The 26306-nt window shown below is 38.4% G+C and overlaps 1 protein-coding gene and 2 long non-coding RNA genes across 7 annotated transcripts in view; 2 read left to right on the top strand and 1 right to left on the bottom strand.

The window, feature by feature from the left end:
• Positions 1-26306, bottom strand: part of GABRG3 (gamma-aminobutyric acid type A receptor subunit gamma3) — a 290524-nt gene that overhangs the window by 151546 nt on the left and 112672 nt on the right. The gene's annotated exons all lie outside the window — the stretch shown is intronic.
• On the top strand, positions 1391-14667 carry LOC147654060 (uncharacterized). The gene is made up of 4 exons (XR_015284386.1): positions 1391-1535; positions 1873-1976; positions 9727-9800; positions 12885-14667. It is a non-coding gene; the product is annotated as an uncharacterized LOC147654060 (long non-coding RNA).
• LOC147654059 (uncharacterized) lies at positions 15134-20075 on the top strand. 2 transcript variants are annotated; one of them, XR_015285435.1, is made up of 3 exons: positions 15134-15216; positions 19370-19502; positions 19605-20075. It is a non-coding gene; the product is annotated as an uncharacterized LOC147654059 (long non-coding RNA). The 2 variants fall into 2 exon arrangements; XR_015285434.1 differs by lacking the exons at positions 19370-19502; positions 19605-20075 and adding an exon at positions 16246-17193.

Below are 26306 nucleotides of genomic sequence, written 5' to 3'. Positions count from 1 at the left end.
TTTTGCCACATAGGCACAAGAAGACGGTCTGTAATGACTCTGTGTACAAATCTTCCTTTGCTCTTGGCCTCCAAAGGAGCCAGGGCAGCCCTGCACCCTCTGCACTGCTGGCTCAGCTGAAACCAGACCCCTCTGCTTCTGCACTACTGGGAGCATGCTTTCATGTTCAAAATACAGAGCCCAGAAGACTGTGCTGGTTGCCTTAGTAGGCTGAGCCTAGCCCTCTCATTTCTGAGCCTAAGAGCACTCCAGATTACAGCTTACCTCTCCAGAGGAAAATATTGCAGGCAAATGTATTCATGCTTCACCTAGGCTTCAGAACAGAGACCAAAGCAAAGAGACATTTTCATAGGATAAGTATCGGGGGCTGGTCCTTGTCTCAGTTTCTTAATCCCTTGCATTTTTTTTTTTTTAATTTTGATTGTGTTTTTGTCCAGTTCCAGGGCTCTGAGCTCCCCTGATCCAAGCCGTACTTCCTCCCAAATGTTCTTGTGTTGTGTGGCCATAATAACCATAAAATCCTTCTTTTCGAAACAAAGTCCATCAAATTCCAGTTCCTCCTTGACTGCAGTCCATTCTTTTTGATGTGAGACTTATTAAAACATTTATTGACACTGGTAATTCTTCACTGTCCCTAGTCAGGGGACAAGGGACACCAGATGAAACAACAGATGTCTGATTGCCATTGCAATGACAGAAATTTTAGGAGTTCAGGCTTTTCCTATCAGTTTTACCTGAGCACATTCCTCTTATATTCACAAACTCAATCATTCACCAGTTGGGGAAATTCAAAAGGAAACTACCAGAAATTTTCAGTACTTGATATGATTAGGGAAAAAAAAGAAGAAAAAAAACCCAAAGAACCCAAACAAGAAATTTGAAGAACTGTCTTGCAAAGCTCATTGGGGAAGATAAGATATTGTCCTATAAAAATGTGCAAAACAAACTCATTCCTTAAGTCAGCATGTCTTCTGGTACTTCTTGATTAATTTCTCATATTGCTACACAGTTTTTACACTATATTAGAAAGAATAAAAAACAATTCTTCCACAACTTGTGAACTAGTTATATGAAGAGATGAATATGGGTGTAGCTTGTGTGGGAAAAATACTTTATCTCCAGTGCAGCTTCACTTTCTAACTAGAAACAAAATGGTTAAAATAGTTAATATAAATAGGTGATAACACAAGAGCTCTTGATGTGCTGTGCCTAAACCCACCAGCACCAGGCAGGTAATTTTATGTAAGGGCAGCCGCATCTCCAACCCAGGGGAGGAAGGCACTTCATCTGTTGCCGTGGTAACCCTGCCACCCCCTTGCTCCCCCGCCCTCCGCTGGTCCCCTCCCTGTTGCCACGGTAACCACTTGACATCAGTCCCGCTTCTGGCAGCCCTGCATCCCCCTGCGGCCGCAGTCCGGCCCCACAGCCTCCCCAAGCCCCTCGGCCGGCAGCTCAGGGTGCACACCCACAGCGGCACTGTGCGGCTGGGAACCGAACCGGGGAGACACCGGGAAACGCTTTCAGGGCCAGAAAAGGTTGTGGAGCTTCTGGTTTGTTTACACGGATTTATGCAGGGAGGTGCTACAGGGGAAAGTCATGGGGTCAATATAATGTTTGTATTGTGTTTTCTGCGGATGCAGGCTGATCCTTTGATCAGAAGTGTATGTCACTGGTAATTAACTCTAGATCAGTCTTTTTCCTGGTAATTTTTCCTTTTATTATTTCACAACAGAAACAATAATATTGACCTAGTCACGTTTCTCTGACTCAGTGTCTTTTGGCTGATTCGGTTTGCATTTTTTTCCTTTCTGAACACTTAAACTGGGAGAGGTCTTATTATTATTTCTATATTTTTCTTTTTCCAAATTTCAGTTTAAGCGAGATGGAAAGAAATGTTCTGCTTGGAATCTTGCAGTTTTTATTTCTGAATAATTTCTCCAGCCTTAATCACTTCCCACTGCAAAAATATAAACCTGGTAAGCTTTCCAGCATAAGTTTTCTGAACCTTCCTTAATCACTATAAACCGTCCCAGTTTAGTAAAGCTTCTTTCACTAGAAGAATAGGACAAGCCTTTCCTGGTCTCTCCTATTGCTGAATTGTACCAGACAAATGGAAGTACAGCAGGAAGACACGTAAAAGTCCAAGGGCTAACAGTAATTTCCATTTTTTACCTGATAGCAACACTTATTCACACTTAATCACTTCTTCACTTGATCATCTCTAAACTTGTAGCAAGAGAGAAAAGCTCTCTCTTGTTGAATTCTTGTTGAATTCGATCTTTGATTATTGTCTAATTGTTGTTGAATTAGATCTTAGAAAATATCAAATTCTACAAAACCTTATGTCAATACAGGAAGAAAGAGATGTCTTTTCCATGGCTATTTTATATTGTAATGTTGTTCTCCAAAATAGATTTCATAATGCCCAGCTGTGAAGTGTTTCATGTAAAATTTCATAATATACATTTCAACTGCCTATGAAAGGGAAAAGTTATTATTGTAGTTTTGGTACCAAAAGACTGGTCCATTGTGAACAACATGAAAGAAGTGGACGTACATTTTTGGTAATGAAACTCTGTTTAATGAAACCCTGACTGAAATCCTTACTTTTTCATTTCCTAGCATAACAGGAAATTTCATTTCATAAAAATGAAAACAAAAGACTCAAAGCACAAGCTGTTGGAAACAGATTTTTCTCATTCTCAAAATGTAGAATGAAAGACATGGGAAAGACAGTTGAAATTGTTCTGTAGGAAATAACTGAGTGACAAATGAACTAAGTAATGAGTGAATTATTGAAAGCAGCTATTGAACAACAGAATTTTTAATGACACATTTTTAAAAAAGCTAAGTTAGTAAATACATACATGTGTCAGCTGCCACTACAGTGAACAAAGTTTGAGGAGCAAACTTAACACAATTTATATCTTTTTCCAAACCCATAAAGATGAACACTCATCAGAGTTGGAAACTGGTCACCTTCTGCCACTTTGGTAATTTATGTTCCGTGACCTTCATAATTAAGTGGCATTACCAGCCTGGGAGAAATAAGTGATCAAATATTAAGCCAAAGCATTTTCTCATCTGATCCTTCATTTTAGTTTCTTTTCATTTTGTTCTTATTACAATACACAGATGTAGGAGTGTACAACAACAACCATAGGAACTGTTCTACCTGACGTTTTGTTCTTTGATAATAATCAAACACTAATTACTCTGCAAATGAGGTAAAAAACTTCAAATCCTACAAATTTAAAAAAAAACAAAAAAGAAAGGCATCCAGGGGACAGCTTTGGACAGCTGCCACTGGCCAATGCATCTAAAATGAAAGAAAACCAAATGTGATTATGTTTTAAAAATGAAGACTAAATGTAAAACTGATGCTTTTTCTCAAGCATGACAATCTTTATCCAGATGAGGGTCAGCAAAGCCAGGTAGACATTTCTCAAAGCATTTATTTACCCAAATCACATGAATCATAAGTTCAGGAGGAAAACTCAGCAAAACTCTGTCAAAAAATGCTGAGGTGCTCCAGAAAACTTAAATGCCTAAAGATATGTTATGGAGCAGACTCAGCAGATTTTGCTGCTGGATGGCAGCACATTGCACACCTTCTGTTGAAGATATATCATTGTGTCACCAGAAAGATTAGTTTCACAGATCCAGAAGATCAAGAAAAAAATATTCCTTTGACAGCAATATACAGTTTCTTGCAAAGTTAGCCAAACAGTGGAACAAGAGCAAGGGTTTATGCTCCTCATATTAGACAATTATTGGATGAAAAGGAAAAATACCATGCTAAAGCTTTGTCCTTCTATCTCAGTTCTCCAATCTTGTCTAAGCTCTTCCATTCTCCCAGAGATATTTAGGACTATCCAAAAGCCAGTGCTCCAAAGCATCTCTTTTTCCATCAAATTTATTTTTTGTTAATTTAGGTACCCCAGAACTCAGAATTGTGCCTATTAAAAATGCTGAAATGGGAAAAAAAAATCAGAATTTTCTTGGTGTTTGCATGTCAGTCAAGGGTATGAACTATGTTCCCAGAGAGGTGCAATTCACACCCAAGACTGGGGTGAATTGCACAGCTCTTTAGACCTCTTATTTAAAATTGGCAGACACTGCAGTAGATCAGGAAATGTTGCAGGAAAAGGGCATGTTTGCACCACACCTTTAAAATTTCCATACTATTTTAGCAGTCAATTGTTTCTCATACCAAAAAAATTTTAAAAAAACCATTCAAGTTGAATATATTTGATTCTGTTCAATCTTATTTTTTGGGGGGAAAACTGAAGAAATTAGAAATAAGGGCACAAAGATGGTGTGTCATTAAAATATATTTGTGTGGATGAGAATTCTGAAGTAGGTAAAAGTTAGTGCAATCAAATGGCAAAAGCCTAAACTGATCCAGATGAATAGCAAGCAAACAGAAGTCAATGACCAAAGTGTAACACCTGCTGCCTCAGCCAAAATCCATGTAAGAAGTTTATTAATAATCTGAAGCATTATCTCCATTCCTACCAGAGACCCAAATATTTAATCTATTAATCACTGCTCCTGCCAGAAATATTTTCATACATTCATCCAAATGACATGTGCTCCACACACTGTTGTATAAACAAGGTTTATAATGAACATTAGGAACTTCCTGGAGAACTCAGCATAAGACTGCTCTAAATTATACAGCCAGGAGGATGATGCCAAAAGACTCAAATCCATGAGTTAAACAAGGTTCTCTTTAGATAAATTTATTATAAAATGCAGTTCTATTATGTGACTAAGAGTTTCTATATCAAAATAATTTTGGTATATTGTAGGTGATGTTCCTAATGTCAACAGACATTATAGGATCTGACTTGTCTCATTATAGAAATCTATTTTCAGTACATATACCAAAAGCAATAGCAATGTTAAGTAAATGACTCAGATCAACTTCATAATTATTGTTTTTATTCCAGTCAAAAAAGGTACAGCCACTTCTAAGTGTGAAGTTATAATGCCAACATCATCTTATTTAACATTACAAAAAAAAAGTTTTTCAATGTCCTGAAAAAAATTCATCAGGCATCAAGAACACAAAAGTCACAAGAAGGGCAGCTTTGCCTTAGAAATCATACATTTATCTATGCTTAAAATTTGCCCAAACTGTGACCAAAACACTCAAACAGCAAACACATATCATAGTGTGTATATTCTTGGTAAACAATTTCTAGATTTTTGCAGATAAATTTCTCAAAGAATTTTTCAAAATAGACAGTTTTCTCCACTGACAGTAAACAGGACTTTTTTTGTTATCACTGCTCTGTATTGCTGAGGCCCTAACAACAGAGCAAAAAGGAAATATCCTGTCTCTTCCTACCTCCACATTCTGTTATTTTCATGTACAGTGGGTGGAGGACAGTTCTTTCAGATTTCACCTTAGCAGAACCCAGCAAAACTTTATTGCAACCTTCCCAAGGAGTTGAATGAGAAAATGAGAAAAAGAACTTGACCAGAAATTTCTATTAAGTTTTGAGTTACACAATTTTACTGAGATCATTGCATCACAATAGAGGATATTCACTCTCTGGAATTTGCAGTGGAATATGGCATGATGAAATCACAATGGCTATGCATGAAATTGTTCCAAAATACATATGTTGTTGAAGAAAAATACTGAATATATATCTTTATAGCAAGAAAGCAATAAATCTGATAAATCTAACTGAGCAAAATACTGACTAATGAATTCATGGTTCTGACAAGAGCTAGGAAAAGAAGAACAAAGGTAGGATATGAAGAAGTGTTTGAGAAAAATTGTACCTGTTTTGTATTTAGACAGACAAGAATTTCTATCAGAAAATGTACAAATACAAATAAATTCTCAAAGCGGTGTTACTCTTTCTTTTTGCTTTTGCAGTTTTTAATTCTACCTGATTTCAAACATTGTGCAGATCACCATAACCTAAACAGGAGCTTGTAAAATCACAAAACTTATCTCAAGTCTGCAGTCCAGGCTTGTCTCTCACTAGAGATCTTCCTTTTCATTTTATCAGTTGAAGATAAAACATTTAGTATGACATTTTACATTATCACATTATCTGAATTTGTGTATTTGTTGGTGGCACCTCTATGCTAAAATCAAGCTCTGGGTCAAGCAGAAGCTAAAGTGTTTTTTCAGAGCTCTGTCTGTGAAGAACACTTGCACACCTTCAAACCCCACTGAAATTTGCAGAAATGCAATGCCTTTAAATGCCTTCAAAGGGGGAAAAAACCCAAAAGACTCAGGCCTTGAATTGGTAACGAAATGATGCAGAGATTGGCAGGACAAGAGGAAGATGATGGCAGAAAAGCAGTTCCCACCAGTGCCAAGGGAGCTGCCTGATGTGATTGCAGAGCCCCTTTGGGTAATCCTTGATCAATCAGGGTGACTGGGAGAGGTGTCCAAAAACTGGAGAAAAGCAAATGTCATTCCTACCCCCAAGATGAGCAAGAAGTAGTGAGAAGGGAAGCACAAGCTGATTAGCCTCACCTCTGGAAAGATGATGTAGCAGCTCATCCTGGAAACTACTTCTAGCCATAGGAATGATAGGAAAACCATGAGGAGCAGTCAGCACAGAGAAATAAAAACAGAAAGTAATCCTTGACCAACTTGATAAACTCTCATGATGCCATGACTGGTTGTCATGAAGTTAGATCTTAATAAGAACCAGGAAATTACAACAATGTATCTATGCCTTCGTTTGCCTTTGTAACCTGCCTTTTCTGTCATTTCATGATTACCAGCTAAGATTTGTGGATTTAGGAATTCGCAGCAACAGTGCAAATCTTCCACTACAGAGCTGCTGTTTCATTTCTTATTGTGTTAGATCCCTAAAGAGTATACCAGGTGTTCCACTTCCCTATGTCTGCGGAAAGCAAAGATTACAGCTCATCTGATTAAAGAGCGACCGTATCCTGAAAAACACTGCCAGTGTGTCATGCTTATTTCTCCCTCTCAAATGCTATCACAAAAAAGGGGTTTGTCCACATCAAAATATTTAATTTCATGAAGACATAATAAGTATAATAAGTAATATATATTTGAAACATTGCAAAAACCCTCACAAAACATGAAACAACCAAAAACATCTCAGGTGTAACATCATCCTGTATATGCTCGGTGCAACCCATTGCTTTGGGACAGACAGGTGGTACAGACATGTCAACTTAGTGAAATGTTTCATGTGTCAAAATATGATATTTTTCTCTATCTCTTGCCAAAAAGGACTTAAAATGTCAGTTCTACTGAGATGGCAGCTTGGTACGAAATGAGAGAGACAGCCTAACTCTTTTGGTCTCCTACATGTACCATATGTATTTTTGATGTAACAAGTATAATAATTTCAAAGAATTACATAATGACTTCTGACATTAGGATCTTCATATCAATCAGTATATTTAGAAAAAAAAAATCACTATGGTAGGCATTAAAAACCTCTTTAAAGTACAAATTACATATCTCAGAATCAAACATGACTTCCTTATGAAACGCCTGCCACATTCTTTAGGCAGTGCCTACACCTGCATTTGTAAAAGTAGAGTTACCTCTGAAGTAGTTAATGTTTGATACGTTTTCCTGACGTCCCCTGTCAGGTTTACTCCAAGAACTCACTTCAGTGCCACACATTAGAACTGCTCTCTTGCAGAAATGACAGCTGGGACAAAAAATTTGTCATCAGACTGATTAATCTATTATACAGAAGGTTTGCCTATCCTTTAAAAGGCAGTCTCCAGAAGGCCCTTCCAAATTCTCAGTTATGGAACCTCTGCAGTTTAAAAGAAGGGAAGAGATTTTAAAATGGACCTCTCTAGAAAGATTTGAGAAAACATTATAACTCACTTCGAACCATATTTGGCACAATGGATGTGAGTTACCCAGTGGAAATTACTTCTCCTTTTCAATTAGGAGCTTTGAAATACTGCCCTGAACATGATTACTTTTTCAACAGCACTGCTGTACTTGTAAAGTCTGTGGCTGAAGAGCATCTCACTGCAGAGTGCCTGAGCATCTGTTGCCAACTGTGCATGGCAGATGAAAGTTGAGAACAGAGATAATTACAAGATGACAGCATTACATTTTTTTGTATAACAGATGAACAAAAATGCCATCCAGAAACACTACTGTAAAAATATTTTTGTGACCAAAACATCAATATCTGACCTTTGTTCACATAAAATAATATCTTTGTTTGTAGTATCACAAACTCTTCTCATATGTTCAAGAGCAAAGGTCTCCTTGTTCTTGTTTCCCCCATTGTACAAGGAAGACATAAATTCATCTTCATATTCATTCAAATATGACACAGACTAATTGTATCAGAACAACATCAGTTAAACTGTGTACCAGCTACACAATTACATTCTTACATCACCATCAATTTACACAAATCCACCTTCTCTCCAAAATTCTGCCAGAAGACTATTTTTCAGTTAAAAAACCTAGAAAGCCAAAAATCCCAATCTCAACACAGCCCCTCCAAAAAAAAGCCAAAAAAACCCCAAAAAATCCCTTCAGATGCTACTTAATAAGGAAGCATTGCTTGAGTAAAACCTCTTAATCCACATCTTCTGCCCAGAGTGCTCAAACTCTCACAAAGAATTTATATATAGCTCTATTCATGAAGATGGACAGATTTTGCTGATATGATACAAATAGAAGAATTACTGAAACTACTCATACCATAGAGCTAATTGATATTTTGTTTTGGCTGGAAATAGCATGAAAGTTGCAGGAAGAGATGTTGAACTACATACTATGACATTAAAACTATAATAGAGTTATGATTACTGCAGTTGCAATTTGAATGCTGCCATTTAGTAACGCAAGTGCTTAACCGAGTCCCTGTTTATATTCTCTTAATATATTTCTAAAATAAGATACTTCTGTTTGATGCAAGCATCATTTTCCCCACAAGCTTCCTGGAAAATGTTTGACTGTAAATCTGTGAGCAGTGTTTCCAGGCTTTGCTGCCTGTGTGTAGGTCCTTTAGCAAGTTCAACACCATGGAAGAGTTCTGCTTTTCAGAGTTTTGAGGCATCAACACACCCCATGAAAAGCAATTGCTGATAACTCACGGAAAATTTAAACATACTTTTGAAGACTAGACTATGCAGCTGGCTACGTAAATATTATATCATTTGCCAAAATTTGAGCACCTAACTTTATATATTTTGGTTTATTTAACACTGAAATAACATACAGAGTAATTTAACTTCCTACAGGAAGCAGGTATTTCATGGTGTTTCTTTGGAGTCTTTACTCCATTTGGAACACAGACTCAAAGTATCCAGGAATTTTACTATTTGGGTTGTAGTTTCAGCTGGACTAACAAATAGCACAGGTCTCGATGCATTTTGCAGGTGGCAAGTGTATTGCCTGAAATGACCCAGAGAGTAAAACACTTAACATTGCTAGGGAGAGCCCCACGAAGGAAAATAAAAGCAAACTATAAACCAGTATCTCCCCTGCTCACCAGGGAATAACAGCATTGTGGGAAAAGTGGGAGAATCAATGAAGCACTTTGACTGCCCAGAGCCTGACTAAGTCCTGCTACGTGTGATAAAAGTCTGTGACTCTCACTCATGACTGGGAACAGCTGAGTTCACAGCAGAAGAATTTCCTGCAGGAGAAAGCTGGTGCAAGCTTCCTCAGCTGCAGTACAGCAGCAGGGAGAAAAGTGCTTGAAGGAGATTGTACCTGTGTTACAGGAATCGTGAGTTATGGAAGAACAGAATGGAAATCCTCATGGAAAATCTGTGACTGCAAAGCTCAATACCCCACTGTAAGTCTTTCTAAGCAAAAAAAATCAGCCAGTGAGGTCAGTTGTGCATTAATGTATAATACTACCCTTTGCCAGGCACACAGTGGTTACAAAGGAAAAAAACCATATTCCATTAAATATTTCACTGAAATGTAATACCAAGTTTTCACTGTATTTGAAAAAGCTGCAGCAATAGGCAGCAATGCACTTGCTCAGACTTTGTGCCACATTTTGAACACTGACATCTCCTCAGTGCAGTATCCTGCTCCCTCTAAAATTCCTTTGCTACATTTCTTTCTCATTTTTGATGTCTGATTAGCTTAAGGATTTATCTGATTCTGAGTTATGATAGAAAGAGTATATTTTTAAGTATAAGCCATCACTTCATGGAGGTTGTTATCAGAACAGGACTCATCTCCATGGAACAGTTTCATTGAAACTTACATCTTGGGACTGTTTATCTCTGTGGAGGAAGCACATTGATTAATTAATTAATATTAGAAATTAGATATCTAATTAATATTAGAAATTAGATAAGGAGTAGCCTTATTGGTCAGATTCAGAACTATATTTCACATGTGTGTATGTCAGTGCCTCTGCTGTCAAATATCATTGTACAGTTAGCCAGACCTGGCCAAAAATTATATTAATCATTAATTTCAAAGCTCTGAGGTATTAAATACTGTACTCATCATGACTCAGTATGAAAAAAAAATCAATATAGCAGAATTTTTTGCAAAGCAAAATATTCCAGAATATTTTTTCAACTTTCAAGATATGGTTTGTCCATAAAAATCTTAATTTGATACATTAAAAATCTGTCAAGTGCATTGAAAACCTTGGTGATATTTTGCCTAAACTCCTTTTTTTAAAAAAAAGTTATATTCCATCATAAGGCTTTGATTTAGTTGCATCAGCATTTCCCAGTAGAACACATCTATGAGAAAATTTTATCCCTGGCATTAGAAAGGAGCTTATTATATCAGTATTAATATCAACATATTAACTTGTTTGTGAAATGAAAACTTGCAAGTTCTTGCTTGCAGTAAAAGCAGAAACTGGGTGAGATTGACATCTTAGAATATGATAGAAATATCACCCATTTATCCATCCAACCTACTGCAACCACTGTGTCAAACTGCACACAGGTTGTACAGGTGACACCAGCACTTTACAGCACACAACACTGCCCTGCCATCCAGCCACAGCCTGGCAGAGAAAGCAATAATTCGGGAGCTTGGTATGCTAGTGTTGAATAAACAGTTGTGTACTTCTACAGAAAAATGTGAATCATTACATTTGCTAAACTGGCCCACACTGGGGAAATTATTTTCCTTCATTCTAACCACTCTAGGAGCAGAGGGGTATTTTGAAGCACTAAATTAACCAGCTTTTAAGTATGCACCAGCCTGTACCCTGCAGTTGAATGCTGTAATAGTGCTCTGTGCTGTGCTTTCATTTCCTCCTGAAAAAAATATTTTAATTTACATAGGAAGATAACCAAACACACAACGCTGGTTTTTAGGCTATAAAAGCATCATAATATGCTACAGAAGGTGAGCATTAGTAACCAATTAGTAATGAGCAGCTCTTTTCTGCTAGATTAAACAATATGTTAAGTAACTAAACTACTGAAAAGATCTGTGCATGGTTCCCTTTAGTCATCTTCTCTCATCTTCTCAGACTGAGCACTCCTCATGTTAGGTCAGAGATTTTTCTTTAACTGCAGAGCATGCTGAAACAACTTTTTAACAAGACAGAATACTATTTTCTGCTATACTGGGAACTAAATAAAGGGGTTCCAGTCAGCTCACATTGTTTAAGAAAGAGGCAGTTGCTGCTTCTGCAAGGTAATGTGCCTGCCAAAAGGACGGGTGTAGATCTCATTCATTCTAGGCCACCACACGTTTCCTGTCTCAAGACAGGATGCAGGGATTATCCAAGGTCAGAACAGAGCAGCCAAGGGGGAAAGCTCAGCAGCAGTGCCAGATCCAGCCCAGCTGGCTGAAGTGAGTGCCTCTGCAGCTTCCTTGCTTCACCTTCAGAGAAGGTGCTCCAAGGACAATTCAGGGCTGTCTGCACTCTTGTGATTGCAGTGAATCTCTACATCTATACATGAGCACTGCTCTTTCTCCTTCATCAGAGTAGCACACTCTGTTCATTCATTCTATGGCACCTCTCACACTGAGCATCTGGAGTTCAAAGACAAATTGACAGTGAGTTCACTTTATGTGTCTATCTAATTTTAACCATCATTTACTTATATTGGCTTCTGCAGGGTACTCAGTTATTAAAAATTCAAATAAAGTTGTATCATTGGTGCTTTAAAGAATATCATGGAGGCACATCAGTTACACAAAGCAGTAATATGCAGCTACATTTATTGCCTATAACCAGAAAAGCCATCAAGAATGAAAAAAATTAACTATATTTTAAAATAATAAAAGCTACACTTTTGCCTATACTCTCTGAACAAACTTGAATGGGTTGTGGCTTATGACCAATTTAGAATAATTTACCGTTCAGACAGTCTGCACTGGAACAATAAAAATCCCATTTGTTTAGATTTATTTTAACAGCAAGATAATCATAGACTAATCACATATGCATCTTTTTCCCTACTGCATAATAGATGTTTTCATTTAGGCAAAATTATAAGAATTTTAAATTCACTGGCCTTAGTAGAATAGAAAGGTAAAACAAATTATTTTAATGAATAAAAAAAGCCTTTAGGCCATTGATAATTCAGAACTCTAACAGAGAAAAGGTAATAACATTATAACATGGATTACAATATTCAAGCAAGAAACATTCTGGTTTGCTTTTAACCTATTGACTTATCTCTTATTTGAAAATACACCAATATAATCCTAGGCACCAGCATAGACTTTAAAATTCATCACTTCTGTAAAGCTTAAGTAAGTTGACAAAACTCAGTACCTGAGTAGACAACCTGAAATGGTCTTATCTGTCTTAAAAGTAAAAACTGCTTTGTAAATTAATAAGTATTTATCCAATATTTATGTTTGAACACAAGTGGTTAGACATCATGCTAATTTTTAGGATCAAGAGGATTGATTTTATGTGTATTTTTTTGAATATCAGAATTTCCTAGGTTGCTTTCCATACATCAAAGTGGCTCCCTCAGCAAATGCCATGAGTCGAATGACAGTGCAGCACATGCAGCCCTTGTGAGCAGCACCAGGCTGGCACAGCCTGACAGCAGGAAGGGCAGGCAGCCCTGGGGACTGCCACTTGGCAGAACACAGGGAAGCCTCATTTTGTGGGGAAGCCTCCTGCAGCAGCTTCACTGGAAGTAAAACAACACTTTCAAAACAGCACAAGCAAGGCGTTTATCAGAGTGATTGATTTTGTTCAAATGCATTCACTCAGGAATGGCATTCCTCAGTACAGTCCTGTGAGACCATCTGCAGCACTGTCAGAGAGAAGGGAGGAACATCTTTAGTGAGGCTCAGGCCCAGCTGCCAGTAGCTGCTCCATGAGAGGGTCCAAGGGCTCCAGGAGCATCTCTGAATGTGGGAGAAGCAACGCTCCTGGCCCTTCAGCAGGGCTGCACAAGCACTTCCAGGCTCCAGCCACAGAGGACAACCTGGATGACAGACCCATCAGGCATGGCTGCACCTTAAAGATCTCTTCGCCCTGAGCAGCTGGGGGCATGTCAGAAATTTTGAGCAGAGGCATATTTTACCTTAGGTGCTTGCACAACTCAAACATTTCTCGCTGATTTTCCAGGAGCGCAACAACTTCATGATCATTTCTCCCCCTCATCTCTCATGGGTGAGCTCTATTAGTCATAATTATTTCTTTATTTGCATGTTTGCAAAACAAGTAACAGAAACTGTGAATAGTAATGAGTCCTGATGTGCAAGCGGACATTAAAATAGCTACACATAATAGATACACATAAAATGCGATGTATCATTCACTTTAATTAAACTCATGCAAAACCAGCCGACTTTCTCTAGCAATTTCTTGCAGCTCCATGTGCAGAATCAGCTAACTAGCTAAATATGCACACTCTTGAATGGCTGCATCATGACAGACAGGTTCACCTGTAAGTGCAATCCAGGGAAGATGCTGATCTTTTTTTTAGTGCTACTATTCATCAATTACTGAAGGGTAATTACTGTCACTGGTTGAAGAACCTGCTTGCATGAATTTAAGAATTCTGTTAATTATGTAAAATTACTCAATATTTAATGCCTCTGTATGTAATGAATCAGCCATGAACTACCTAAGTCCTTTGTAATTTACTGCCCAATCTGTCTGAAGGATGAGGCCATAGATAATGGAAGAGAGAAGTTAACTGAAATATTTAGGGTTTGCATGAACTCTCCTGCTGGAACCCCGTGCACAGAGAATTTCAGGCTTTCTGTGCTGACAGGCACTGACCCACAACAGAACAGAACTGTATTTGACCTGTGTATTTGGCTGTGGGAAAGGCTTCCAAAATTGATGGAACTGAGATTGTTTATGTGTTAATGCGTAGTTTGTATAGAAGTGTGTTATATCACATGGTATAAAATTTATAGGTTAAGGTTTTGGGATATAGTAATATATATGTAGCAAGATGGAGGTTTTAGGGCGTAGGCTTGTCTAGCTTTTTCACCTTCTTCTTCATGGGCTTGGGTAATATTGTGTGACTGGGTGGAAAAGTCCACAGTGCGAAACATGGGTACTTGGTTATCGGGTTAAAAGTAAAAATAATTTAGTTGGCATTTCATGATTGGGTAGTTTACACTTAAAAGGCTTTGTGGAGAGAGTTCTGGGGCTCCATTTTTAGTTTGTTAGCTTAGTGTGCTGAAGAACTCACAGTCTGCGAGAATGTAACATAGATAAGAAATAATAATAAACTTCTCTAAGTCCAAACAAGAATACTGTCTCTCGCTCATTAAACCCACATTAATCCCAACCCTGAGGAAAAGAACCATGAGGCATTTTACAGTCTCTAGTCAGATTAAAAAAAAAAAAAAACAAAAAAAAACCACTTTGGTCCTTATCTGGACATAGGAGTGGTAGATGTTTGAAAAATCCCCAAAGAGGATGGCTGAGTATACAGAGCAAGGGCTGACAGAAACAAAAGGAATTTCAGGGAAAGAGAGTAAGAAAAGGAACATGCTTTAATTGGTGGTTTGGCTGTGGGAGCAGCAGAGAAAGAGAAAATTACTGCGGAGAGGAGGAAGAAAGGAGTGATGCCCAGCAGGAGATGCCATTTGAAGAAAAGGATGTTGGGAGGGTAGAAGAGGACAGAGGGCTGTGGGTTTGTGTCTTAACTATGAAGGGAGATTTGTGAGCTCACAAGGGAGCTGTGGCACAACCAGAGCCATGTCCAGCTCACAGGTGTCTGAGCTGAGAAGAGTTGCCACAGACCACAAGAAAAACCAGAGAGCTCAGTTGCTCCTAGACCAAGAAAAAAGTAAGGAATGGGTAGATGTAGCACCTGTGGGCTCAAACACAAAAGCACAGTAGACATCATGGACCTCAGATGGGATATGAGGCTGGGAAGGATGGCATTTGCCATCACTCTGCTCCTCAGCAGGAGCAAACAAGAGTTCAGTTACTAAATTAGAAGAATTTAATGTTCCATGCAATTTAATTCCTGTTTTTCAGATCATTAACTGTTTTCTAGAGGACAGAAAACTCTGATTAAGCTTCATTTCTACACTGTAATATCAAGCTATTTTTGAGTGCATAAAGATGATTTTGAGGATACTGTCACTATAGAAACTGTGCTAAAGGAAGTTGTCCTCTATTTTCCCACTTGGGAAAGGAAAGATAATGTTCTTTATTAGCTGGTAGAAATGGATGTAGTTACATTTAAATATTTGCCTCCTGGTCCTCTCTAACTACTTTTCTGTTTGATAATACTGCCTTCAAAAAAAGCTTCCATTACGTTTATTTCACTCTTCAGAACAAGGGGTTTTCCCTTTTTCCCCTGCAGGTTGTTGTGCTGGTATATTTGTGTGTAACTGTGCTTGTGTGTATCCGCAGTAAGAGACACCACAAAAAGAAAACTGACACAAAATCCTTTTAGATTGAAGCTGATGTTGTCTAAATACGTTGTTAAATAACATGCACTTTTGGACACGGGAATTCCCAAGATAATCGTACTTTCCACAAAGCTCAAGTTTGTCTTCATGCATAATATACAAGTGCAGTCAAGATGAGTAATAGCTTAGGAAAAGAATAAAACTGAGGAAATCACATCTTAAAATATGATATTACTGTGCATAGCATAGTAAAACCCAGATGCTCCAAGCCACTTGCCCCCCACACACACTGTTTTATGTCCCAGTTGAGGTAGAATCTGTATGTATCCATTGTGAATATATTTCTGGCTTCTAAAACAATTTTGTTGCAGTATACAAAGGCTTTGAAACAATCCCACAGTTTGGGTATTCCATACTACCTATAATGTAAACACAGACAGCATTTCTCCTTGCAGGAAAGCTGGTCTGCTTTGTGAAGAAGGCATTTGTGAACCATTTACACCCAGATGTGAGCACCTTGTTGGCCGCTCCTGGTGCTGCAGCTTTCAAACGTAACCCAGTGAATGGTCATGAGGAGGGTGTGAGAGCAGGCAGGGGTGCCAGGAGAGTCTGCACTAGAGGCTCTGGTGGGCCACCTGGCTGGCCAGTCCCCTGGGAAGGGTGACTGTCACAGCCCAAAGACCACACAGCACCACTTCTTCGAGTGCCTCCAAGCTCTGCCTGCTCAGCAAGTGCTACTGACTCGCTCTGCAGCAAAGGCCAGCAGACTGTAACCCACAGGTGCTCTGCACTCAGCGCCCAAGAGCCACAGACCACACAATCCCAGCCCTGTTGAGGGAGCCTCAGCTCTAACCTAGGCATTAGCTTTGGCAGCAGAACTACTGGGGGGCAAATCCCCTCACCAAACACACCCTGAATGTGATCCCAGCCCAAGGTGTAACAGAGCATGCAGATCCCGTGTGGATATGCGGGCAGCTCTGCACCACAAGGATTTTACTCCAAAAGCATTTGTCAAGGAGACACTCACTGAAAAGGCCGATTTGCCTTCTCTGGGAAATGTCTGTGAATGAATGAAGACTGATTGGAAGCGAACAGAATTTCAGTAACTCGGACTTCCAAAGACCAGCCCATTTTTTATAGCAACAGTTTGTCTTTTCAGAGCAAGGAGTTCAACAAATGTGGAGCTACTCTAGCACTATACAAACATCAGGAAATGTCTAAGGCAATAAGAAGGAGCTGACAAACAGCAGAGAAAGTTCTTGCCTCCTTCCAACAGACAATCCTGGGTATTATTATCAAGAGAATTCAGAGCTGATCGGTTTAATGCTGCCGGCTGACATACTCAGTTTGACTTTGGTTTTTAAAATGCTTAGGTCAATAAAAGTCCCTCAATCTTCTTTAAGTATTCCTGAGAGCATCTACAATACTTACAACTCAATTACATTTTTGGGGTTTTTTTTTTGTTTGTTTTTTGGTTTTTTTTTATTATTTTACGGGTTTCCTTTCCTTTACATAGAATGCTCACATCATAGAGCATTAATACAGCACAAGGAAATAGTGCAGACAGCTTGCTGCCAAAGCTGTGGCTACCACATAAATATGAACTGAGTGAAAAAAACAAAGTTGACTTGACCAGGAAAGGATAATAGGTTGTGAAATCATGCAGTAGTATTATTTTATATAATACAGAAAACTGCATTGCACTGGTTGATATATAGAAGAGTGACAAAAGCTGATATAGTGTTTTATGGTAGACCTGACTCCATCCATACAAGAAATTAAATGGCCTACTGAAATTTGATTGAAATATGTTATTTATTCACTGCCAATATTGTGTCAATAACATATGCAGAATAAAAAAAACCACAATCCTGAGAATTAGAGAACCTTCTTAGCTCCTGGAAAAAATCAGTGATGAAACACACCAATTTGGTTCTAATGGATTTTTTTTAAAAAAATAGTTTGGAATATTTTTTTAAATAATATTTGGCTCTGAAAGTAGCAATGCTTCACTAAAGAGTTTGTTAAAGAAAATTCCATCTACAGTTTCACAGGCAATGCTCCAAGCTCCCTCTAGGACCTTCTAGTGCTCTCACTGAAGCTAAATAAATAACTTGGTATACAATATACACAAGTGAGAAAAAAAGAAAAGTGAGACTAAGTTAGTAAAATATGCTTAATTATTTTCAGTGGTATAAATCATTTTAGAAGGCAGAAGACATCAAGATACTACCTGTACAGTCTATAAAGCTGGCCAGAGCTGAAAGATTTATTTTATTTTTATAGAACAAAAATATTTTATGACTATAGAATCCTGAACATGGAGTCTTCTACCAGTCATTGACAACAATAGACTACTAAAAGCTAAATGTGCATGTCATGATTGAAGTTTTTTTATGCTGTAAAATGATAACAAACATTCATAAATTAATGGGAACTGGACTCTGGTAGTTAATGGACTACAGCCTGGGATTTCCTGCTTGTGTGCACCACAGCTCTTACAGATCATTTCTTCTTGCACTAATGAATATGTTAACAAATGAATATGTTACCCAAACCAATGACATTTTATCATGATTAGCACTTGTACCAAATAAAAAAATCCCCACTAGCATAATACTAATGCTGCGCTTTTAAACAAAGGCTGAGGAAATCTGCAGGAAATCTGTGTTTGCTCCTAAGCTGTGCTATTTTCAATTACCTGTTTGTGCACATTGACATTTTCTTTCAGAGATTTGTTTTAATAGAGCCCAAAGTAGCAATTTAAAACTGTAATGCAGAAATCTAAATAGAGCTGAAAATACCCTTAGGCGTTCACCGAGGAGGAGGCTTTTCAAAATCAAATGATAGGCCTTTGGCAATCAGGACATCAACAGGTTGAACTCAATGGGAGAAGACAGCAGCAAATGATGGGCAAAGGATTGCACAGCTCCCTCCAGCTGAAACTGTGTTTGGCCACGGGGCAACAGCGAGATGTGGAAATAAACTTCCATCAAAATCAGGGATCATAACAGGCAATCTCATCAAGCTAGGCTGCATCAATTGGAAAATACAATTACTGGAATACCTGGAAGTGAAAGCAGTGTGGTGTTCAGCAAAAGACTGAACAGAGAAAATCACATGCTGGGTTCAAAGCTAAAAAGTGATGTTTTGTTGAACAGCAAGGATCTAATGCTGGTCCTTCTATGGTCAGAAGCTCAAAACATATACTGTCTCTCTGATTTTGCCTTATAAAAGGTATCAAGGATCTGCACTTGTGAAAGACCTCAGTATCAAAAGAATAGGAGATGATGAATCACTTAACTGTGCTCAATCTTCTGGTAAAATATATACAGCAAGAAGAGAAAAAAATACAAGGAAGATTTTCATACTATAACAATTCTAACCTTTCCAAATCTGAGTACTTTTAGAAATATTCTGAAATTTAAACTTACTGTTTAGGATGAAAATATTTGCATTTAACCTCTTCTTTCAAATATGGATTTTTATTTCCAATTTTGTACTCTTTAAGGCAGTCTACAGGTTCAGCTTACCTTTGTTTCAGGATTTGTGTTTATTTTCTTCCTTTCTCACTCGCAGAATCATAGAATAAGCTGACTTGGAGGGGACCCATCAGGATAATCAAGTCCAATGCCTGACCCCACCCAGGACACCCCAAGAAACACACCATGTGCCTGAGAGGGTTGTCCAAACACTCCTTGAACCAAGAGAGGTTTGGTGCTGTTACCACTTCTCTGGGGAGCTGTTCCAGTGCCCAATCACCCTCTGGGCAAAGAATCTTTTCCCAGCATCTAACCTAACCTTACCCACACAGCTCCAGGCCATTGCCTCAGGCCCTGTCACTGGTCACCACAGAGAGGAGATCACTCCTGCACTTCCCCTCATGAGGACAGTGTCGACTGCAACGAGGTCTCCCTCCAGTCATTGGGATTCCCCAACACATGAAAAATGAGGAATGCTTCTTTTTGTCCAGAGGCATCCAAAAAAGAAAACAGCCTCATAGAAATCAAACAGAAATATTTTCATTTCTGTTTTTATTGACAGAAAGATTTTCTTTAGGCAAAATGAATTGTTCTAATGCCTTCAACAATTGGCAGGGTCCAGAGAAAATGAAGACAGAGCCTTCTCGGGGGACTACAGCGGGAGGACAAGGAGAAACTGGTACAAGTTATAGCAAGGGAGTTTCTGGTTAGATATTGGAAAAAACATTACTGTCAAGCACTGGAAAAGTCTGAAAAGGAACTGGAACTGTTAAAAGTTTTAGTGAACAACAGTTTGAACAACCTGATGCAAAGTGTCCTTGCTTTTAATGGGGGGTTGAACCTTACAATGTGCAGAGGCCCCTTCCAGTCCATATAATTATTCTACAATATGAGGTTATTGGGTACAAACTAGACACAACTGTTACTGAAGCTGGCTTCAGAGGAAAGAAATTAGATGTTTTTTATTTAAAGGAAACAGCAGCAACATTTCTACATAACTCACAACTTGTTTTCTAGTTTCCTTTGATATCAAATTCTGAATAAATTTATGATTTGTGACTACAACAAAAACATGCAAGTCCACAAAATACTGTTCCTTCAAAATTAATTGAATTAGCTCTGCTGTTTTGATTGTTATTTCTTTGAAATGAGAATTAATTCAATTTATAAGCTACAGTGTTTTCAAACTAGCCACTGAATTTCAAAGGAGTCAGAAACATATCTATGTTGTGGTACTCATCAGAGATACTAGTAGATTTTAAAGAAAATATATTAGCCCCATTTATAATGTTTCTGTTTAAATACTAGCTGCATTATAATGTTTCTGTTTATAATGTTTCTGCTTTGAATTCAGAGGTCTTGTTTTTCAGAAACTTTTAAAGCATACTATGAAACAACATGAAAATCCGGCCTTCCACAGTGCAGTATACCTTGCCTGTGCTATTAAATGTGTTTGTTGGAGCTCTAGAAACTAGTTCTAGAAACATCTACCTGGGTAATGAATTATTTGTATAAATTCACTATTTCTTCTTAGGATCCCTACAAGTCATAAAATTCAAGCACCCAATGTAAGATTTGACTGGCCTTCTTCAGGCCCTAACTAAGCATTTTCTCCAACCGTGTCTGAATCCTCACAATAATGTAATGTGAAAGAGTCCTCATTATTTTGGGATTCAGACCATCAGGTGTGAACAGAAGTGATATATCCTGAATCCTCTGGTTAATGAGTACTGCCAATTGAGAAGCTGACCATACCTTCTGATTTTGGAAAAAACTGGGGGCCAGAGGCTAAAAGGGCTAAAAGGTGAACACTGTCAGTGGAGGAAAGATCCTGAGGTAGGAGGATCCTAGAGATCAGGGAGGTGCATGGAAACAAATGGCAGAGATCTCCAGGGACCTGCTCACCAGCAGCTGAGACAGGTCACCAAGAGCTGGGCAGCTGCAGAGCAGGAACTGACACAGCTTTCTGTCCCTCTTTCCCTGAGCAGCAGCCTTCTCCCTGTTGGGAAGAGAAGCTGAGATTTGTGGAATACAGCACTGAGGGAGTGCAAGAGGTTGCATGAGATGAACAAATACAATCTTGCTGGTTCTTAAATAATTCCCAGTCTCCAGATCTTCTCTGGGATTTTTTTCACTCTGCTTCACCCATTGCAGAGCCCAAAAATACTAAGTTAATCTTATGGAAGCCAAGCTTAATGGCTACTGTTGGCCTTTCTTATTAATTAGACATTTCAGCCAATTAGATACATTACAACTTCACAATTTACTTCTTCTATCAAACAGCCTCCTCTCCTGAAGGTATAGTTCTGGCACTTGCCACTAAGTGTCACTGTTCACATAGCCTCAAAACCCATTTTATCATGCAAATAAAATTGGGCTTGGGGAAGACCCTCTATAGTTGGGTGGGTTTAGGTGTAGAAGCCTCACAGGTGACATTCTCGTGTCACCAGAGTCATCTGCTGACACTGCCCCAAGCCAGGCCTGTTCCTGTCTTAGTCTGGAGGCTGTGACACATCTCCTGTGACACAACACCGAGAAAGGCTCACAGTTGTTGGAGGAAAGCACAAACAGCGTGTACCAAGTGGTGAGCAAGAAGGTTAACACACAGCACAAAAAAACTGAGGTGAGACACTTCAAGTTCAGTAAAGAGCAGATCCTCACACCCCCTTTCCATTGTAACCAACTGCAAAAACATTTCTAATGTTTCGTGTTCATGTTTCAAAGGAAAGGCAATCTCAGCTTGGCTGAAAACACCAGCCATCCCCAAATAGCAGGACCCAATTGAGCATTACATTGGATAAGGAACCCAGCAGTTTCTTGAGGCAAATAGGAAAAGCTTTTCTTGGGAATACAGTTCATACACATTAGCAGAATCTGTTCTGGAAGTTCAATTAATTCCTAGAAACCAGACATAATCTATAGAAAAATTGCATTAATGCTGTTTGACCATCTAATTTCAGAACTGGTGCATGTGTGAACACAAATCAGATTTACAAAGCAAAAAACCAGATACCATCATCAATCAAGCTTCTGGGAAATATTCTCAATGTTATTAGTCTCCCTTCTAGAGGACATGTGAATATGAAAGCACACAGGGTATTTTCAAAATTCAAGATGGGAAGTTTTTCAAGCAGCAAAGTCCCAAGTGCCCAAGTAATCCTCCATGGACTTATATGTGATGGTAATGTTAAAAAAGAACAGCATTCTGTCAGCTTTCAAAGTTTGCATGTGTTCATCAATAGAAACAAGTTAGGCAAAAGATCATCTTTACCTTTTGGAAATCTGCTTTGAGTTACTGAATCTATGAAAAAAAGTATTTTTTTATCATCTAAAGCTAGTGACAGGCAGGGCACAACTTCAGCAGAGCTCAGAAAAACATTGGGAAGCAAAACTAGGAATTTGGATCACTTATAAGGATAGAAAAGGTGAAGAGAAGATTGTGGGTGGAATAGTTCAATGACAGAAATGTGGTTGCATTTTATGATTATAAGAGAGTGTGGCTGGAATTTTGAGACCTGGCTGCTCACTATGAGCAAACAGCACCAGAATGTTGAAAAGGTTCAGGGAACTATAAAGATTAGGAAGACTGGGTGAAGGGAGCCCAAGTCTCCTGCCCCAGGGGAGTGCCAAAGGCTTTGCTGTTGGCTATTCTGTGATTGACCTGGGGCATTCTCCTGGTCCCCAAACTGAAGTGGAGCAGAACAGCACTGACTTAGCTATGAATGCCTAATGGAAAGATTTCTCATCTGTTACCCCAGTACTAGAGGATCTCTGTGTAAAGGTAATTTCTCAGTTATTTTAACCTTTTTCCTTTGTATTTCTTCCTTCATCATTTTTTGCGGGTCCCCCTCAGCTTGAGCTCCCTGTTCATCATGTAAGGTGTTTGTCTACACAGCTCAGTTTGGGACCATGGCAGGTGGCAAGGTGGGAGGGCTTTCAGTTCAACACAGGACAGGAGCTCTGCTACTGAACCACAGCTGCCAGGGATTTTGGTATAACACAGGGTGATTTGACGCTTTCAGTTTTATCCAAATGAGGCAAAAAGTAATAAAAAAACAACAAACCCAAACAACAGAACCATCAAAAATGAATGGAAAGAAAACCCCAAAACAGAACACAAAACCCTCCCTCACCTTTGATGTCCCTCCAGTCATATACAGTAAGAAAAGAAACCTCTAATTAGAAAAGCAAGCACTTAGCAGATACTTTGCAAATAGATATGATTTCATTTAATACACCAAAGAACATTATAAGCAAAACATCTAGTCAGCTTCCAGACTGCTTTCTTATCTGAGCAAGAGTTTAAAAAAGATGCCTATACACAGTTTTGTGTTTAGGCAAATTACAGAACATTCTCCAATGTATTCTTGTAGCGTGTGGGAAGACATTTTAGCTTGTGCAAGCTAATCAATCCCTCCCGTTAGCAGATTGAGCTGTGTTTAGTGGGTCAGAGAAACATTGAGATACTATTCTGTAGTCAGAGGAGACATCTCTGAAACAGATTGTAAAATTTCTCAGGTCATTTTCTTCTGCTCTGTCAGCAGACAACTCTGATTTACAGACATGTTAGACCAGAACCAACTATTTCTATTGAGAAGGAAATTATTAGAAAAAAAAAAAAAGATGAAAACATATAACAAGTAATTTGGTTAGTTGCTTATACAGGTGAAAAATAAAACAAATTCCACTGTAAATGCTAGAAATTAAGCATGAGGATAGATAATTGTTCAATAAGCTTTGTTTCTAAATCCTGACTCTATTTTATTTCCTCAGACACAAACTGAAAAACAGAAGTCACGGCTTTCCATCAGCACACACAAATCTGGAAGCGTGTTTCCTCTGCCATTTGTCCTGACAAACACACATATCTTTCTTCAGCATAGCATCAGTAACCTTTACTCTATTACTACCATTGGGATTGACAGAAATATTGACACTTCATTACAAAAAGAATGAACAGCAAAATGAAGCCCACTGCAGCATACAGGACTTTGGATTATTGCTATTTTTGAGGAAAAATGTAGAGATCTGGAAATTTGCTGCTCAGGAAGACTTTATATTCTGATTTCTTTTTCTCCCAATTTCCAAATTGTCATACCCAGTTCTTCATCATAGATTTGGATTAATGTAAATTTTCTCTCAGCAGTACTATGGTACCACTGACACAGCAGTGAATGAACACAGCATCAGATGCTACAGCAGAAGGTAATCACAGCAATTTACATACAACTCTGTGTTCACTTCTACTGGCATATCAGGCATTTTAAGCAGAGGTAGCCATCCTGCAAACATGCAGGAATGTGGCCCCATAGGAGGGTTCAGTCCAGCAGCTATTGTTATTCATCTTGGGAAGTACAAGATCCCATCTGTTCCATATTCAGAGACACCCCTTCAGACATACAGTCACATCTTCCTCACTAAATTAATTTTTAGATAAGCATCAGAGTTTTAGGAAGAATTCTTTGGTTCCAATTAATCACTTACTATGGTGGCTGGCAACTTTTGTCACAGCATACACCAACTAATGAGCCCATCATTTTGATGAAAGCAGTAATTATCCATATCTTGAGTCTACTAGGGGATTATTTTTATTCTGTCCAGTGTTTGCTGAGCTTTCTAGGTATGCACTCATTACGAATTTTTCCCCCTAACTTTAAATCTGTCTTTTTTTTTTTTTCTCTCCCTCTCTCTCTCTCTCTCTCATTCACCTGTTAGGTTTGTTCTTTTCCTTATCTTTGAATTTAAACCTGACCTTTTCTATGCTGTCACAATGTTAGATGAGTTCTTTGTATTTATTTTTTCGGATTTTCTTACCAGGGATTTTCACATTTTTCAGATCAAAGTTTCTCTCAACAGATGAATGCCTTGAATGCGTTGAGTGATGAATACCAGCATGATTAATATTGGTAATGGCAGCTTTATAGTTTGGGATTTTTGGTTTGTTGGGTTTTTTTCAGTTTGAGTGAAGACTAGTTATTGTGTAAAGAAGTTTACCCATCCAGCATGCTCTTCGTTAAGGCCATATGCACTTTGTTTTCCCCATTTGCTTTTAACTGATTTCAGAATTAAGAAAAAGTCCAACAGCTAGGATGAAAAATTAGGTAACAGTCCCAAGGTAAAGGATGATGAAACATGCTACTTGAAAGGTTAAAAAAAATAATTAATGTTAAGCCAGCAGAGAACAGAAAAAAAAAAAACCAAAGAAAAAACCCCAAAACAAAACCCCAGAAATGAAAAAAATTGGTATACTTTATGTGAATATGATTTTTCAAACCACAATACAATACAGAGTTATCCCAGCTGTTACCAAATCAGCTGGGTTTACAGGCATACCAGCTAGATTTGCTAAATCTAGAATGCTTCACTCAAAACAGTGATTCACAGTCATGTTTCTCATTATTTATTTTTAGTAATGTCAATACTAAACCCTTGCACTGACTCAGAACAGCTTTCTGGAGCCACTGGGTTGTCCAGGCTGTCTAGAACTGAGATCAGCTTTCTAAACTCTGCTGAGATATTTGTGCCATTTAAGACTGCTGCAGTTTGAAATCTGTTGGGCCATTTGTTTTTATTCTTGTGCACATGAACATATTTGTAGTGCTTTAGGTTTTGGGGGTGGGTTTTAAGGGCAACTTATGTGTTTTGTCTAGTGACAAAGGAACAACAATGAAACATAAAGAACCCTGATTCCTTTACTAGGGAGAAAATGATGGAAAAGAAAAAGGACTATGCCAAAGTTTACCATACCACAAAAACTTTGGAAACTGGTGAAAATTTCTAGCACATTTCCTAAGCAGCTAAATTTCAGCATTTCACAGTGAATTTGGAAAAGCTTTTTGGGACCAGGAATATTTTGCTTACTGTGGAATACCAGTTAACATGTTCTACCAAAAGAAGTCAGTGACAGCTGTTTTCAGGGAGAGCAGGGAAAAAGACTGGGGGTAAAATTAAAGTGTATAACAATACGGAAATTATAGGGGGAAATGTGGTCCCCAGATGACACAGTTGGATGTATATCTGACTTTCCACACACA

Source organism: Cyanistes caeruleus, chromosome 3 (assembly GCF_971803275.1).
Source record: "Cyanistes caeruleus chromosome 3, bCyaCae1.hap1.1, whole genome shotgun sequence".
NCBI classification, from domain to species: domain Eukaryota; kingdom Metazoa; phylum Chordata; class Aves; order Passeriformes; family Paridae; genus Cyanistes; species Cyanistes caeruleus.
Note: the sequence above shows the minus strand (reverse complement) of the source record. Positions and strands in the feature narration are given on the sequence as shown.